At 39.8% G+C, this 16917-nt stretch overlaps 1 protein-coding gene across 2 annotated transcripts in view; it reads left to right on the forward strand.

The window, feature by feature from the left end:
* The first annotated feature begins 4406 nt into the window (after positions 1-4406).
* Positions 4407-16917, forward strand: part of TTBK2 (tau tubulin kinase 2) — a 164533-nt gene continuing 152022 nt past the window's right edge. Inside the window, exon 1 of one of the 2 annotated variants that reach the window (XM_032856709.1) lies at positions 4407-4450. The gene's annotated coding sequence lies outside the window, so the exon portion shown is untranslated. Of the gene's footprint in view, positions 4451-4479; positions 4871-16917 lie in introns of those variants that run through there. The other variant, XM_032856708.1, reaches the window with a different exon arrangement.

Below are 16917 nucleotides of genomic sequence, written 5' to 3' on the forward strand. Positions count from 1 at the left end.
AGCCCTGAGTTTATTCATGTTTGTTTCCCCAGTACCTAGCAGAGTAGTTGGCATAAATAGGCTCTAAAATTTTTCATTTAGTGGGTCAAGCAAGATTCAAATAGAAACTCGTAAGACTGATGAAAAATTTAAAATATGGGGCTGTTTCCTGGTTTGTGGAATCACTTGAGCACCAGTCCACTATTGTTCATGTTTCAAAGGACTGTGCAGAAACAGTTATTGAGGTATAATTCACATACCACACAATCCACCCATTTAAAATATATGATTCTGAGATTTGTTGTTGTTTATGAGGTATAATTGACATAACATTATACTGGTATCAGGTGTACAAGATGAGATTTGTTTCTGAAGGGAGAGATGGAAAGCAAAAAGGAAAAGGGGTCTCTTTGACTTGCATGCTGGTTAATACTGTGGTGTTTGTGGTGTTGTCTTCTTTTTTTTTTTTTTACAATTTTATTCATTTATTTGAGTTGGGGGTTGGTTAGAAGGATAGGAAGGGAGACGGATAAGCAGACTCCCCAGTGAGCACTGAGCTGGACACGGGATGTGGGATTCAATCTCAGGACCCTGAGATCACAGCTCTGACATCATGACCGGACCTGAAACCAAGAGTCCATCGCTCAACCAACTGAGCCATGCAGTCACCTCTGTTGTCCTTTTTTACTTCAAAGATTTTCTTTGTCAGAAAGAGAGAGAGCACAGCTAGGGGGAGAAGCAGGCAGAGAGAGAAGCAGGCACCCCACTGAACAAGGAGCCTGATGTGGGGCTCTATCCCAGGATCCTGGGATAATGACATGAGCACTTAACCAACTGAGCCACCCAGGCATCCCGTCCCCTGCAGTCCTTTCGATAATGATACAAATAACCCATCTAGATTGTTTCCTGTTTAGATTAGGGGAAATTCAGAACGTGGTAAATCAATGGGTGTCTAAAGATGGGTAGAGGAGGCCACAAATGGAGAAAAGGAGAAAGAAAAAATGTTCTCAAATATGTTATTTATTCTGCATTGGGAGAAAAGAAGCTGGTTGAAAGGGACATTATGTTCTGGGTGGGGAATCAGTATAAATCTGAAATTTGCTCATTATCTTTGAATATGCTAAGACTGGTCCTAGGATGAGAGTCTCATTCTTTCAGATTCAAGTATCCAGGGCAGATATCCCTAGACTTAAATCATTTCTCATTCTATTATTTTCGTAAATCTTACTGTATTAGTTATCAATTATTGCATGACAAATTGTCCCCCAAAACTGAGTGCTTAAAGTAACAGTAAACATTTATCATATCACATAGTTTCTGTGGGTCTGGATTTTGGAAATGGCTTACTAGGTGGTTCTGGATTAGGGGGGGCTCACAAGGTGGCAGTCAAGATGCCAGCTGGGCCTGTAATCATCTGAAGGGGTGGAGGATCTGTTTTCAGGAACGGTTCATTAACATAGTTGACAGTCTGGTGTTGATTATCTATGTAATGCCTCCGTTCCTTGCCAGGTGGCCACTTTTAAGGGCCGCCTGCTTAAGCATCCTGCTACTATGGCAAATGGCTTCCCTGTAAGTGATCCACGAGAGCATAAAGCAGAAGCTGCAAAGTCTTTGATGACCTAGTCTTGGAATTTACACACTGGAATTTCTGAAAAAGCCTATTAGTTACACAGTTGGGCCCAATTCAGTATGGAGGGACTCCACAAGGGTGAAGATACCAGGAGGTAGAGATCACTGGGGGCTCGCTGTGGAGACTTGCTACCATATTTATTAAAAAAAAAAAAACAACCTCATAATAGATCAATCGATCTCAAAAGGGATTCCAGAATTCCAGTGCCAGCTCTTGAATAATACATTACTTTGCCATTTATCTTAACTGAACAAATACCTCTTGGGACAGCCCAATACTTCTTAAATGGAAAAGATCAGAGAAAAAAGGGAGACCTGGGAAGCTGTTTTCCTTGAGCAGTCCCTTATCCTAGGCTTCCCACTCCTGTGGCATTAACTTTCACTATATATTCAATCTTACACTTCCTGCTCTGAGATACACTGTTGCCCTATTCTCAAGATCCTCATCATAGAACACTTCTCTCTAAACTGCATTAAAATAAAAATTCATTCTTTATATGCAGCTACTGGTTTTCTTTCTCATATACTCTTCTATTTATCTTAACCCTTCATGGATTTGCAAATGGAGTCGGTTATAAAATAACAATCAGAAGAATAATCATCTGTCCATATTTGGAGAATCCAGGTGTATCTACTGATTCATTTAAAATAAATAAAATAGTAATTCTGTGAATACATTAATCAAAATCTTTACCGGGATGCCTGGGTCACTCAGTCAGTTAAGCGACAGACTCTTGATTTTGGCTCAGGTTATGATCTCAGGATTGTGAGATGGAGCCCCTCTGCCCCCAGGCCTCTGCTGTGCTGAGAGTGGAGCCTGCTTAATATTCTCTCCCTTGGGCGCCTGGGTGGCTCAGTGGGTTAAAGTCTCTGCCTTCGGCTCAGGTCATGATTCCAGGGTCCTGGGATTGAGTCACGCATCGGGCTCTCTGCTCAGCAGGGAGCCTGCTTCTCCATCTCTTTCTGCCTGCCTCTCTGCCTACTTGTGATCTCCGTCTGTCAAATAAATAAATAAATAAAATCTTAAAAAACAAATTCTCTCTCATCCTCTCTCTCTGCCCCTCCCCATCCCTCCCACCTCCAGCTGTCAAGCGCTCTCTTCCCTCTAAAACAAAACAAAGCAAAACAAAACAAAAACCCCCAAACAAACAAACAAACAAACAAAAACCTTATCCATGATAACAGACATTATATCTGGGTAGCTTGAATACTGAATTTGCTGAGTGAAAAATATTCTCTTTGAACAGAGAATAGTTACTTGAAATATCGCTAGATATAATTTCAGGGAATTTGGATTTTTTTCCCCTATAAACTTCTTTAATCTTAAAGGAAAGCATTTGCAGGAACCCTAATCCCTCCCAATTAAAATTACTCGCCCAGCCAATATTGTGAAGTGAAAGATATTCTGTGAGACAAAGCAATGGGAAAAACAACTTGTGGTTTTAATCAGTGGAAAGGAGACAAGTTGGCATCTTCTTTAAGTTTGAACAGAACAAGATGAGCTGCATCATCAATTGCCTTTAATGTACACTTTGTCCTGTTTTTCACCCAAGGATCTAGACATGACAGTCGAGGTATCTGCTGTTTGTTTTTTTTTTTTTAGGAATGTCGAGAAGCTGTGGCATTTCCTCAACAAGAAGAAACAGATTCTGTAACAGTTCTGAGACTGAATATAGGATTTATATTTAACCTTTCCATACTCTTAATTAATCAGCTTTAATCAGAATGTCATTTCAGTGAAGAAAAAGATTAAAAGTAAAACGAAGCTCACAAGTCATTGCATTTTTTCAGTCCTTGGCAGACTCCTGGGCGTCATTTTGATTATTAAGTTAAAAAAAAAAAAAGGCATTAGACACAGAAGTGAGTTTAAGAGACCTGAGTTTTAGTACTGTCAATCATTAGTTTTATAGCCTTGGAAAGTTGTTAAACCTCTTTGAGATTTTCTTCTGTAACGTGGTGGATGGGAGCGGTTTAATCTTAAGGATTCCTTTTCACCAAAGAACTTGACATAATCAACTCCTAATACAAATTTATCCCACACAACCTCATTGCTCTGCTCTCCTCGTTTTTCCTTGGAAGTCTTAGAGGGACTCCCGCCTTCTCTTGCTTAGATTCCCATGCCCGTGCTCGCAGGGGATGCTCATTGAACCCTTCGCTGATGGTGTTTGAAAAGCGGAATGTAATCTCATTCTTCATGGGTTGCAAAAACTGTAAGAATACTTCGGGCTCCAGGCTGGTATTCTTTTCTGGACGTCACCGTCTCCTTTTCTCCTTATACCTTTAGGCCTCTCCCTAGTGCCGGCTGGTTATTAGCTTCACTAGGCGGTTCTGGGGACAGAGCCAATTTGTCAGATCCTGGCAGCTCCGGTTCTGAGGAGGAGGCATGGTAGGGCCTCACGATTTGGGGCCCTTCTTCGTGACCATCTCAGGGTGTAAATTCGTCATGTGACATCGTATCTCCGATTTTCTTCCCAAAAGCCCAGTCCTGGGGTCACAGTCATGCCCCTATAAGCAAGTTAACTACTGAGCTAGGAGGACACCACTGTGCGCCAACCACTAGTCTCAGAAGCTCTACTTCTCGACTCTGGACCAGCGGGCAGTTGCGGCTCCGGCTGGAACTACAAGGCCCAGAATTCCTGCGCACATGCGCGCTGCCATTGTGATGCTCCTTTCCCGGTAACTCGCTCTCTCAGGCAAACCTGAAGATAGCGGCAATTCTCCGGTGGGGGGGCGGAGATGCTCCCTGCCTGTCTCTCCGCCCACTTGGTGATAGGCAATGGTATCAGCCAACCGACGTGGCGGGCCCGGGACGCGCTCTCCAATCAGCACCTGTGGCGGAGAGGTGGGCGTGCGTACTGGCAGGGCAGGTGGGCTAGGCTGTGTCGGGTTGCGAAGGGGGAGAATAACGTCGGGTCGGGTCAGCGGGCGCTGCAGTAGTCGCCGCAGCGGCGATGGGAGCGGTGGGGACGAGGCGGCGGCGGCGGCAGGAGGGGGAGCAGGGGCTGGTACAAGAGCAGCGGCTGGGGGCGGCCAGCAGCAGCATTTACAGCAGCCGCCGCCGCCGCCAGTAAACGCGGACGGTACCCGAGGGGACTACCAAGCCGGCCGGCCCTCGAAGCCGCGCTCGGGTCCCGCCGCAGTCGGCGGCGGGGGATGGGCAGGCGGCGGCGGTCCCGCTTGCTGAGGGTTGATCCCTGCGGGTCCTGGCCCTGAGCTGGATCCGAGCCCTCCACCCGAAATCCCTGCGTCCGCCACGGCCCAGGTAGGACACACCCCCCCGAACCCCCAGGGGGCCGCTGGGGTGCCCCGGGCCCCGCCCTCTCCCAGTCCTGATCCCCTCCTTCGGCCGCACCCCTTGCGGAGTGACCGACCCTGGTGCGGAGGGGAAGGGTACGAGAGACTCCTCAGTCGCCCACGCCCTGGGCTTGTGCCAGAGGTAGTCACTCCACCTCGGAGACCTTCTGCTTCTGCCCCTTTCCCCGAAGGCTTGTGCCCCGTTTCCTGAGAAGCTTTTGGTGTCTTCACTGAACTTGGAGGGTCACGAAGCTTCCACTGTTTCTCTCTCTGTGGGTGACCCACATATTACTTGTATTCGTGCTGCTTCTGGTACCAGGACTGAACACAGCGTTCTCTGGATACACTGAGCGCTTCTTTCGCACCCCGCCTCCCCAAATATAATAGAAGGGGTAATGGGACTGTGCAGTGTTCGCTGTGTAGTAACGACATGAAGGCCATGACTTTTTGGTACTTAGGGTGCGAAGTAATGACCTGAGGGATTTGCCCGTCATTTGCCTTAACTAAGACGCTGTTGACACTCTGGGATGCTGTGAGAGGGACAAAAGACTCCACAAATATGTAATGTCAAATCAGGGAAGTAAATAATCCATTGGGATGCCAGCATACTTTATCGCACAGTGAAGTTAATTTTGTTTCAGCGTGGCAGCGTTAGAGGTAAAAATGACATTGAGTTGTACTTTGCTTTGAATTAAAGTTGATAGGTGGCAGCAATCCCAGTATTAACTCTTCTCATACTTAGCTGTAGAAATTGTTCTTTCTTTGAACATTAAAGAGGGCAGTTTTCTTATATGCTGTGTATTATGTAGAGGTGTTCTGGTATTTAGTATAAACTGAGATTTTGAATGCATGTATGAGGATCACGTTATTATGAATGGGCGCATGTACACACACAGGGAGGATCCACTCAGTGTGTTTTGTTACAGTGTTTGGTTCTGAGCCATTAGTAACAGTTGCATTGGTTTCTAAACACTGATTTGCCAGAATAGACCATAAAGATGTGTTTGCTGTTTTCTTTTGGCTAAATGGAATAGAGTCAACATTCTATTTTGGGGAAAGGGGAGATAGGAGATTGATTGTAAAGTATTTAGGGAGCTGGACGCCATGTATTATTTCTTACAAAGAAGTAGTAATAATGATAAATACTAGTATTAGGAGTAATCTTGAAAAATTAATATTAACTCTATTAATATTAATTCCAGGGACTTCCATGGCATATTGTAACTTATTCAAATGGAAAAGATACCATAAGGAATCTAATTTAAAAGCTTATGTTTTCCTGTATGATACATTTTTATCAAGGCACTGTAGGGGATGTTTGAGGCATGCTTATGAAGGGAAGTTTCTCTAACACTTTTCCTTTATGATAGGATGTTAAGAAATGTTTTTTCCTTTTTCAGTGTTAGACACATAAAGTCCCTAGCTTATTTAACTTAATTTCTAATAGTAAATTGAAACAAATTTGATCTTCAGTAGGGGGCTAAGAATAATATATCTCGCTCATTATCTTGTACTATGGTTAATGCATAATTTAGCGCATACTCTATTCAGATTTTGTGTCTTTTTTGACTTTAAAAAATACTGATTATAAGCACGCCTGGGTAGCTCAGTCGTTAAGCATGCTGAACCTGCGGCTCATGTCATGAAGATCGAGCCCCATTGGGCTCCCTGCTCAGTGGGGAACCTGCTTCTCCCTCTGCCACTCCCCCTGCTTTTGTTCCTTCTCTTGCTGTGTCTCTCTCTGTCATATAAATAAATAAAATTTAAAAAAAATTGATTATTTTAATGCCTCAGGAAATCTTCATAAGATTAGGCTCATTTGCTTTAGCAAATTGAACTCAATTATGTAGGACTTCAGATATATTTAAATGTAGTGTTAGAAGTAAAGTTTGTGTAATTTAGACAGTTTTGAAGGTATTTTACATAAAAAATGCACTAAAATGTGAGAATTAGTGATAGATTGTTGGTTTTTCAATGTAAACAAATGTAATGGAGCTTACTTCACCATGATCATGAAATTTAACTTTGGCAGGGGCAGTCAATTCTTTGTTTTATAACTTTAAAAAGTTATATATAGAGATGACAACTTGACTGCCACTCATGAGAGGCTTTGACCTAGAACCACTAAGACACTCTTAGATTCCTAATCCTTAGAAACTCTGTGAGTTAATGAATGTTTTTTGCCTTAAAAAAAAAAAGGCTGTATATAAGGAAAAATGTTTAATGACCATTATTGAACTGGTGTGGGCTGAATTGATTCACAAAATAAAACAACCTTTGAGAATTTATGGAGAATGTAGCTTACTTCTTCTCCACTTAAAAAAAAAAAAAACTATAAAAAAATTATTTAGGGGCACCTGGGTGGCTCAGTTGGTTATGCTTCCCACTTGATTTCAGCTCGGGTCGTGATACTCAGGGTTGTGAGATCCAGCCCTGTGTCAGGCTTCACAATGAGCATGGAGACTGCCTAATATTCTCTTTCTCTCGCTCCCTCTGGCCCTCTCCCACTTGTGCTCTGTCTCCAAATAAATAAATAAATAAGTTTATAGATATGTGGCCAGCAGCTTTAGAATTTGAGCATATGAGGTCCGTGACTGGCTCAGTCGGAAAAACGTGCAACTCTTGATCTCAGGGTCATGAGGTAGCGCCCCATGTTCGGTGTAGAGATTACTTAAATAAAACTAAAATAAATAAATAAATAAATAAAATAAACAAATAAATCCTTTTTTTTTAAATTTATTTATTTTTTAAGCAAATAAATCCTTTTAAAAAAGCAATTTGAGCATATGTTACTCAAACATATTCTACTCATGTATTTTTTTTTCTCTTTTTTGAGGTTTTTGAGAAATACTCAAAATATAGCTGGAGGTTTGTTCAGTTTATTTGATTAACAGTATTGCAGGACATCTTCAGTATTTACAAATTTTTGAAACTAAACTTTTTTGTTATCTAGTATATTGTAAATGATAGTGATGCAAGTGGTAGACACCCCCCTCGCCAGGCTTTAGTGGTTGGAATCCTTGTGTCAAAAGTGCTTTTATAGCTTTTATTCTCTAAGTACTCAGTGCTTTCAGATTAAATGTCAGACTTCCATATTTGATACAAGAGCCTTTAAGTCTATATGAAAAAGTTGAGGTTTTTAGAGCTGAAGTTTCAGCATATTTACAACACATACAGTATAACCACTCAAAAGTTTCTATCTTCCAGGTAACCTAGGTGGCTCACTGGTTAAATGTCAGCCTTTGGCTTGGGTGGTGGGATCGAGCCCTTCATTGGGCTCTCTGCTTAGTTGAAGAGTTGGCTTTTCCCTCTTCCTTTGTGCTCTCTCCCACGCTTGCACTCTCTCAAGTAAATAAATAAATCTTAAAAACATAATATAAAATAATGTATGTTAAGAAAATAGCAAATACAGGGGCACCTGGGTGGCTCAGTGGGTGAAAGCCTCTGCCTTTGGCTTGGGTCATGGTCCCGGGATCCTGGGATCGAGCCCCGCATCGGACTCTCTGCTTGGCGGGGAGCCTGCTTCCCCCTCTCTCTCTCTGCCTGCCTCTCTGCCTGCTTGTGATTTCTGTCTGTCAAATAAATAAAATCTTAAAAAAGAAAATAGCAAATACAAATCTTTTTTTTTTTTTTTTTTAAGATTTTATTTATTTATTTGACAGAGATCACAAGTAGGCAGATAGGCAGGCAGAGAGAGAGGTGGAGGCAGGCTCCCTGCGGAGCAGAGAGCTCGATGCGGGGCTCGATGCGGGGCTCGATGCGGGGCTCGATGCGGGGCTCGATCCCAGGACCCTGGGATCATGACCTGAGCTGAAGGCAGAGGCTTAACCCACTGAGCCACCCAGGCGCCCCGCAAATACAAATCTTTAAAAAAAAGTTTCTATCTTCCTTAACATCTGGTGAGCTTTGATTGCAGATTTAAAATACAGATTGAGGGGCACCTGACTGGCTCAGCTGGTAGAGCATGTCACTCTAGAACTCAAAGTTGTGAGTTTGAGCCCCTCGCTGGGTGTAGACATTACTTTAAAAAAATAAAAGTCTTCAAATACAGATTGAAATTAAATTATTTACATAATGTGAGTATCAGTTATGCCAGACCATTTCATCTTTTAAGCAGGTGATTTTTAAGCAGATTTCTTGATCTATATTTATATGACTATGGTAGACATAATTATTCTTCTCTTTGTGATTATTATTTTATATGTTCTTGATTTTTTTTTTAAGATTTATTTATTTATTTATTTGACAGAGAAAGATGACAAGTAGGCAGAGAGGCAGGCAGAGAAAGAGGGGGAAGCAGGCTCCCTGCGGAGCAGAGAGCCCGAGCGGAACTTGATCCCAGGACCCTGAGATCATGACCTGAGCCGAAGGCAGAGGCTTAACCCTCTGAGCCACGCAGGCGCCCAATAAATGATTTTAAAACAAATGAATGTAAACTGTTAATATGCATCAAGATGAGATTTTAATGTATTCTCATTCCTACTGTAACATATCATAGGACCTTAGATTACTTAATCTCTTCTCACTTCAGTTTTGCTATTTTTAATAAGGGAAATTAATATACTTAAAATATAATTACAATGGAGATCATTACAGAGAAGTTTCCTGTATTGATGTTTTCTTTGTCTTAATGGGAAGATCATAGATATAATGCTTTGTTTGGTTGATATGGTTACAGAAGATTTTATCCAAGGAATGGTCTTATTTAATAATTTCATTATAATCTGGACATGTAAGTTAACACTGTACTTCTGTAGTTGTTAGTGTGGTAGTCAGGGAGAAGAGAACTAGGTTGTTGTTTACACTTTTATCCTGTTGTCAGTATTTGTAACCATACTGACTTGTAAAGTTTCTTACCTTCTTGAATATATTTATTGAACCCAGAGAGCTTCCATGCTCCTGTAAGTGTAATTTACCTCCTGTAAAAGTTTAGAAGGAACATTTGATTTTTTTTTTTTTAAGATTTTTATTTATTTGACAGACAGATCACAAGTAGGCAGAGAGAGAGAGAGAGGAGGAGGAGGCAGGCTCCCTGCTGAGCAGAGAGCCCACCGCGCCTTGAGGCTGGATCCCAGGACCCTGGGATCATGACCTGAGCCGAAGGCAGAGGCTTTAACCCATTGAGACACCCAGATGCCCCTTCATCACTTTTTCTTTTTTTTTTTTTTTTTAAGTTGCAAATTTTTTTATTATTAATTTTTTAAATTTTTTTATAAACATATAATATATTTTTATCCCCAGAGGTACAGGTCTGTGAATTGCCGGGTTTACACACTTCACAGCACTCACCATAGCACATACCCTCCCCAATGTCCATACCCTTCATCACTTTTTAATAACCCTTTTGAGAGAGTCTTGCTAAAACCTGTGGGGTAAAACAAAAACAAAATCACATGGGGTTTATCCTGTTCTCCACTCTTATTTCTGTTGTTTATGTTGATATTATTAGATGTCTTAAAAAACTTACCTGTTGTGTAGTCTCTGATAATTTTTGTCTGTAAGTCAGCTTGTTTAAAAACAGAATTGAGTTTATTTTTTATTATGTGAAAAATATATTGAGTTTTGAGATACATGAGATAGCCACTCTGTACCTAACTGTAATCTATAATTGGACTACAGAATATATATTCCAAATACTATTTACATAATAGAGCATGATTACTTTGAAAGCATCTGATCTTTCACTTTAATAGGGGGTGTTTGGTATATTTATAGTTTTCATCAGATTTGAAAAAATTTAAGACATTTTCTCTTTAGATTTTTTCCCCCAAACATGGAATTTTTCTGGGCCCAATAGGCATATCTAGAAATTAAAATATCTACTAAAAGTGGAGAGAAACTTTATATAACACAGTATGGTTACAGTAACTGACAACAAAGTAAAAGTGTAAACAATCTGTTCTTTCCTTCTGGGACTCCAGTTACATGTATGTTAGGCTTTTTGATTTTAGCACATAGCTAACTGATACTATGTTGGTTTGGTTTCTTTTTCTCTGTATGTTTAATTTTGGATAGTTTTTTTCCTCTACCTTGAAGTTCACTAATTCCTTCTTTTGTGGTAGCTAATCTGGTGTTAACCTATACAGTGTTGGTTTTTTTGTTTTTTAATCTCAGATATATACTTTTCATGTCTAGAATTCCTTGTCTACCAGTTCTGTCATCTGTATCTTTTCTGGGTCTGCTTTTACTTTTTCTTTCTCTTTTCTTTTCCTCCTTTCCCCTTTCTGTTCCTTTCCTTTTCTTTCTTCCTTCCCTTCTGCTCCCCTCCCCTCCCTTCCCTCCTTCCTTCCTTCCTTTGTCTATCTCTCCCTCCCTCCCTTTCTTTCTTTTTTTCTTTCTCTCTTCTCTTTTTCTTTCTCCCTTTCTTCTTTCTCTGATTCCTTCCATCCCTCGTCCCTCCCTCTTTCCTTCCTTTTTCTTAAAGTATAATTGATACACAGTGTTACATTAGTTTCTAGTGTGTACCACATAGTGCTAAGAAAACCTAGAGTTGTACTATGCTCAGCACAAATGTAGCTCCCATCTGTTACCATACAGTGCTATTACAATACCATTGACTATATTTCCTATGCTTAACCTTTCATCTCCATGAATGATTAATTCCATTACTAGACTCCTATACCTCTCACTCCCTTCATCCATTTTGCCCATCCCACCACTGCCCTCCCCTGTGGCAACCAGCAGCTTGTTCTTTGCTTTTGTGGATCTGATTTTTTTTAATTTGTTTTTTTATTTTTTTAGATTCCACATATAAGTGAACTCATATGGTATTAGTCTTTGTCTGACTTATTTCACTTACCATAATACCCTCAAGGTCTATCCATGTTGTCACTGTTGGCAAGATCTCATTCTTTTATGGATGAGTAATATTCCACATTCCATATTATTCCATCTGTGTAAGTTCTTTATTCATTCATCTCTTATTGGATACTTAGATGGCTTCCATATCTTGGTTATTGTAGGTAATGCTTCAGTAAACACGGGGTGCATATATCTTTTTGAATTAATGTTTTCATTTTCTTTGGGTAAATACCTACTGTGGAATTATTGGATCATATGGTATTTCTAGTTTTAGTTTTTTGAGAACTGTCCATACTGTTTTCCACAGTGGCTGTACCAATTTGCATTACATCATTAGTGTTAGAGGATTCCTTTTTCTCCACATCCTTGCTAACACTTGTTATTTCTTATCTTTTTGATGCTAGCCATTCTGACGTGTATAAGGTGATACCTCCTTGTGGTTTTAATTTACATTTCCCTAATAATTAGTGATTTTGAATGTCTTCTCAGGTGTCTGTTGGCCATCTGTATGTCTTCTCTGGAAAAATGTCTATTTAGGATCTCTGTCCATTTTTAAATTGGATTATTTGTTTTTTTTGCCATTGAGTTTTGTAAGTTCTTTATATACTTTGGATATTAACTCCTTATCAGATACGTCATTTGCAAATATCTTCTCCCATTCAGTTGGTTGCCTTTTTGTTTTGTTGATGGTCTCCTTCATTGTGCAAAAGCTTTTTATTTTGGTGTAGCCTCAATAGTTTATTTTTTATTTCCTGTTCCCTTCCTGCAGAGACCTATCTAGAAAAATGTTGCTAAGGCCAATGTCAGAGAGATTACTGCCTATGTTTTCTTCTAGGAGTTTTATGGTTTCAGGTTTCACAGTTAGGTCTTTAATCCATTTTGAGTTCATTTTTGTGTATGGTGTAAGAAAGTGGTCCAGTTTCATTCTTTTGCATGTAGCTGTCTAGTTTCCTTGCACCATGTACTGAAGAGACCATTTTTTTTCTCCATTGTATAATCTTGCTCATTTTGTTTTAGATTAATTGACCATAAGTGTGCTGTTTTATTTCTGGGTTCTCTATTTTGTTTCTTTGATCTATGTGTCTGTTTTTGTGCCAATACCATACTGGTTTGATTATTATAGCTTTGTAGTAGATCTTGAAATCTGGGTTTGTAATACCTCCATCTTTGTTTTTCTTTCTCAAGAATGCTTTGACTTGGGTCTGTTTTTATTGACTGATATTTCTCCTTATTTGCATCCCCGGTAATTTGTTTGAGTGCTAGGCATTATGATTTTACGTTATTATGTGCTAGGATTTTTTTTTTTTTTATTCCTTTAAATCTTTTCAGGGTTTATTTTGGAAGACAGTTAAGTTACTTGAGAATACTTTGATAAATTCAATGCCCTGGATGTTTTTGAAGGTCTTTTTCACTCTGGTGAGTATGCAAACTATTTGTAGCCTTATTTGAGTATCAGAGATTGTTCTGCCTACCCCTCTCCAGTGATTTGAACCTGGCTTTGATCACTTCACTTCCTCACACACGTACACTTATAAACTCAGCCAGAGTCTCAAGGGGAATCAGCCTTTTTAGATATCCACAGCTCATTCTTTGTGCTGATCTGTCCTCCCCTCTTGTCCTGTTTTGACTTCCCTAGAACTCTGAATTTTGTCTCCTCAACTCAGTGAGACTGCTGGGCTCTGTTTGGGTTCCCCATTCCTGTGCTGTGGCCTGAAAATTCCCTTCCAAGTTGTGAGTTTGGGGCAGTTGTAAGGTTTGCTTTATTTATTTCTCTTTTCTAATGGATCTCTGTTCTATAGTTCCTGTTTTCTGTAATGTCTAAAATCCATTGTCCCTTTTTGCTAGTTGTTGAAGGTAGGAGGGTAAGTCTGATCTCTATTACTTTATTATACCAGGAACTGCAGTAGTCTGGTGAGAAAATTTAAAACTTAAACAAAGAGGAGTCATATTTCACAGCTATGCTGTCATTAGAAATCTGTGTATTATCTTTATGCCCAAATAAAGTTTCAAAAATATCTTCTACACTCTTTAGACACGTCATGAGTTCTGATGATTAATGCTAGCATTCTTTCCATTGGGATTAAAATTGTAGGTAAGAATAATTTTCCTGGGGCACCTGGGTGGCCTGGTTAGTTTACCACCTGACTCTTGATTTTGGCTCAGTCATGATTTCAGTCATCTGCTAGATGGTCCTGGGATGGAGCTTAGTGGGAGGTCTGCTTGTCTCCTTCGCCCTCTGCCCCTCCCCCTGCTCATGGGCACTCACACGTGTGTGGTCTCTCTGTCTTTCAAATAAATAAATAAATAAATCTTTAAAATAATTTTTCTATTTTTCTGTTAGAACAGAATCTAACATAAACTATATATGACACTACTTATAAAAACCACACATTTATTTTGTGAATTGTCTAGCTTCCCTGCCAAATAAAATTTTATTACTTCAGCATATATAGATAACAGTAGTTCTAACTGGTCTTCCTTTCCTCTTGCTTTGTATCCTCCCCCAGCTCTGAAGTCCTTCAGTGGTTTTCCTTTGCCTACTGAAATAGAATGAGTTCATTTTTCTTCCTAGCCTGATTTTTACAGTCTGAACTTTACCTTTCACACCTATGTGTTCTTTCTCTATGATCAGAACTATTTTAGATTAATCTTAGTCAATTTAGACTAATGCATGCATTCATTTTTCCCGTGCACTTGTACGTTGTGTTCAGTTCCTCTTCTGTGTCTTTGCTTAGCTCCTCAGTTAGCTTTTGCCTTCAGACAAACCATCCCAAAATCCAGAGGCTAAAACAAGAGTTTGTTGGTTAACTGTTCTTTGGATTGGTAGTTTGAACCCAGCTGAATGGTTCTTTTTTGGTTGTTGTCTGGGCTCGCTCACATGAGGCAGTCAGCTATCTTCGTTTTTTTTTTCACAGTCTAGGTTCCAAAACCAGCAAAAGAGGGCAAGTTCAGTGCTTAAGTACTTTTCAAGTTTCTGGTCATATTTGCTAATATCCCATTGGTCAAAACAAGTCACAGGGTCAAGCCTGGTTTCTAGGATGGAGAAAGAAACTCTACCTCTTGATGGGAGTTGAAGCAAGGTCACAATGTAAAGAGGTGTGTATACAGGAATGGGAGGAATTTGTGGCTATTTTGCAATCTACGGGACCATTGTAAATCCTATCCACCTCCTCTAAGAAACTCGATTGTCCTAGCCCAGGTAAACCTCCTGCAGTTCTGATGTGTCATATGTATTTGGCCCTTAAAATTTGATGTTTATTAACTTTTTATATTTTTTGTCTTTTAAGTCCAGAGAATTAATGTCAGTTTCTGTTTTTGTAGTATGTATTCTATTTCAAAGAAGAATTTGGAAATAATTGTTTACATTTTCTTTCCTTGATCGTAAACTCATTGAGGGTGAAACCTCCATTATACTTCTATCTACTCTTCTGTGTATTAGTAGCAATTTATTGAATGACTATATGTTGTATTTTCAAATCAACTCAGTATTTGCTGGAGGATGACTTAATTTCAGTCAGCTGTATAGGAGGTGAAAGAAGTTTCATTCATTCTTCCAGTAATTAAACATTTATTAGAAAGATTGTTCTGTGGTTGGTATTATACTAGGTACTAAGTACAAAAATGAGAATTCTTCTTTTGACCTCAAGAAATTTATAGTCTATTAGGAAGACATTGTAAATTATGTATATGTTTCTAGGCTTGTTTTTTTATTGTGAACCTAGATTTCTGCCCTATGCCCAACTCATAGGTTAACTGGCTTTTCACCGTTGTGTAGATGGAACAGTCTCTTGCTGAGCTGTCACACTGCTAGATGGTTGTTGCCTAAATTATTCTGTTTCTGGTTATCCTTGCCTCTGGTTCATATGACGGTTATCTGTTACTGTTCTTATTATAAGACATATCAGTCACAGACTACATAAAACTTAATTGTGCAGTTTAACAAATAATTATAAATAGTTAAGAAATAGAACATTACCCGCATCTCAGAAACCCCTTCCTTATCTCATCCCCCTTTACCCCAAAGGAATCTATTCTTGTGATTTCTGTGAAAAATCATGTCCTTGGTTTTCTTTATAGACTTACTACCTGTGTTTGCATCCCTATTTAATATAATTTGGTTTTACTTATTTTTGGAATTCATATAAAAGGACTTATATTGTATGTATATGTCTGTCTTGCTTGATTTTTTTCAATGTTGTGTGTGAGATTTGTTCTTACAGTTCAGGGTTGAAGTAGTTTCTTCATTTTCTTTCTTTTTTTTTTTTAAAGATTTTATTTATTTATTTGTCAGAGTGAGCACAGGCAGGCAGAGTGGCAGGCAGAGGCAGACGGAGAAGCAGGCTCCCGCTGAGCAAGGAGCCCGATGTGGGACTCGATCCCAGGACGCTGGGATCATGACCTGAGCCCAAGGCAGAGGCTTTAACCCACTGAGCCACCCAGGCGTCCCCATTTTCATTTTAATAGTTTTTGTAGAAGGTAGAAAATAGTCCCTCAAAGATATTCATGCTCTAATCCTTGTAGACTGTGAGTGTGTTACCTTATATGGTGAAAGGGCCTTCATGGTTGTATTAAGTTAAGGCTTTTGAGGTGGGAAGATTATCCCTGATTATTCAGGTTGGTTCACTGTAGTCACAAGGGACCTTGTAAGAGGGAGGCATAAATAAAGACCCGTGATGATGGAAGCAGAGGTCAGAGAGAGAGATTTGAAGATGCTACACTATTAGCTCAGAACATGGAGGATGGGTCCATGAGCCAAAGCATCCAGGAAGCTTCTAAAACTGGAAAAGGGATTCTGCTTCATAGACTCCAGAAGAATCATAGCCTTGCTGACACCTTGATTTTATCCCCATTAGAAGACTAGACTTAGGATCTGTAGAACTGTAAGATTTTAAATTTGTGTTGTTTTGCCACTAATTTTGTGGTAATTTGTTACAATAGTAGTAGGAAACGAATACTTTTTTTTTTTTTTAAAGATTTTATTTATTTATTTGACAGAGATCACAAGTAGGCAGAGAGGCAGGGAGAGAGAGAGAGAAGGAAGCAGGCTCCCTGCTGGGCAGAGAGCCTGATGTGGGGCTCTATCCCAGGACCCTGGGACCATGACCTGAGCCGAAGTCAGAGGCTTTAACCCACTGAGCCACCCAGGCGCCCCAGAATACTTTTTTTTTTTAACCTCTGTGAGTATACTACACTTTTTTCATTCTTTTCTTGCTG

This window comes from Lontra canadensis, unplaced genomic scaffold (genome assembly GCF_010015895.1).
Source record: "Lontra canadensis isolate GAN:19392208 unplaced genomic scaffold, GSC_riverotter_1.0 scaffold12, whole genome shotgun sequence".
NCBI lineage: Eukaryota > Metazoa > Chordata > Mammalia > Carnivora > Mustelidae > Lontra > Lontra canadensis.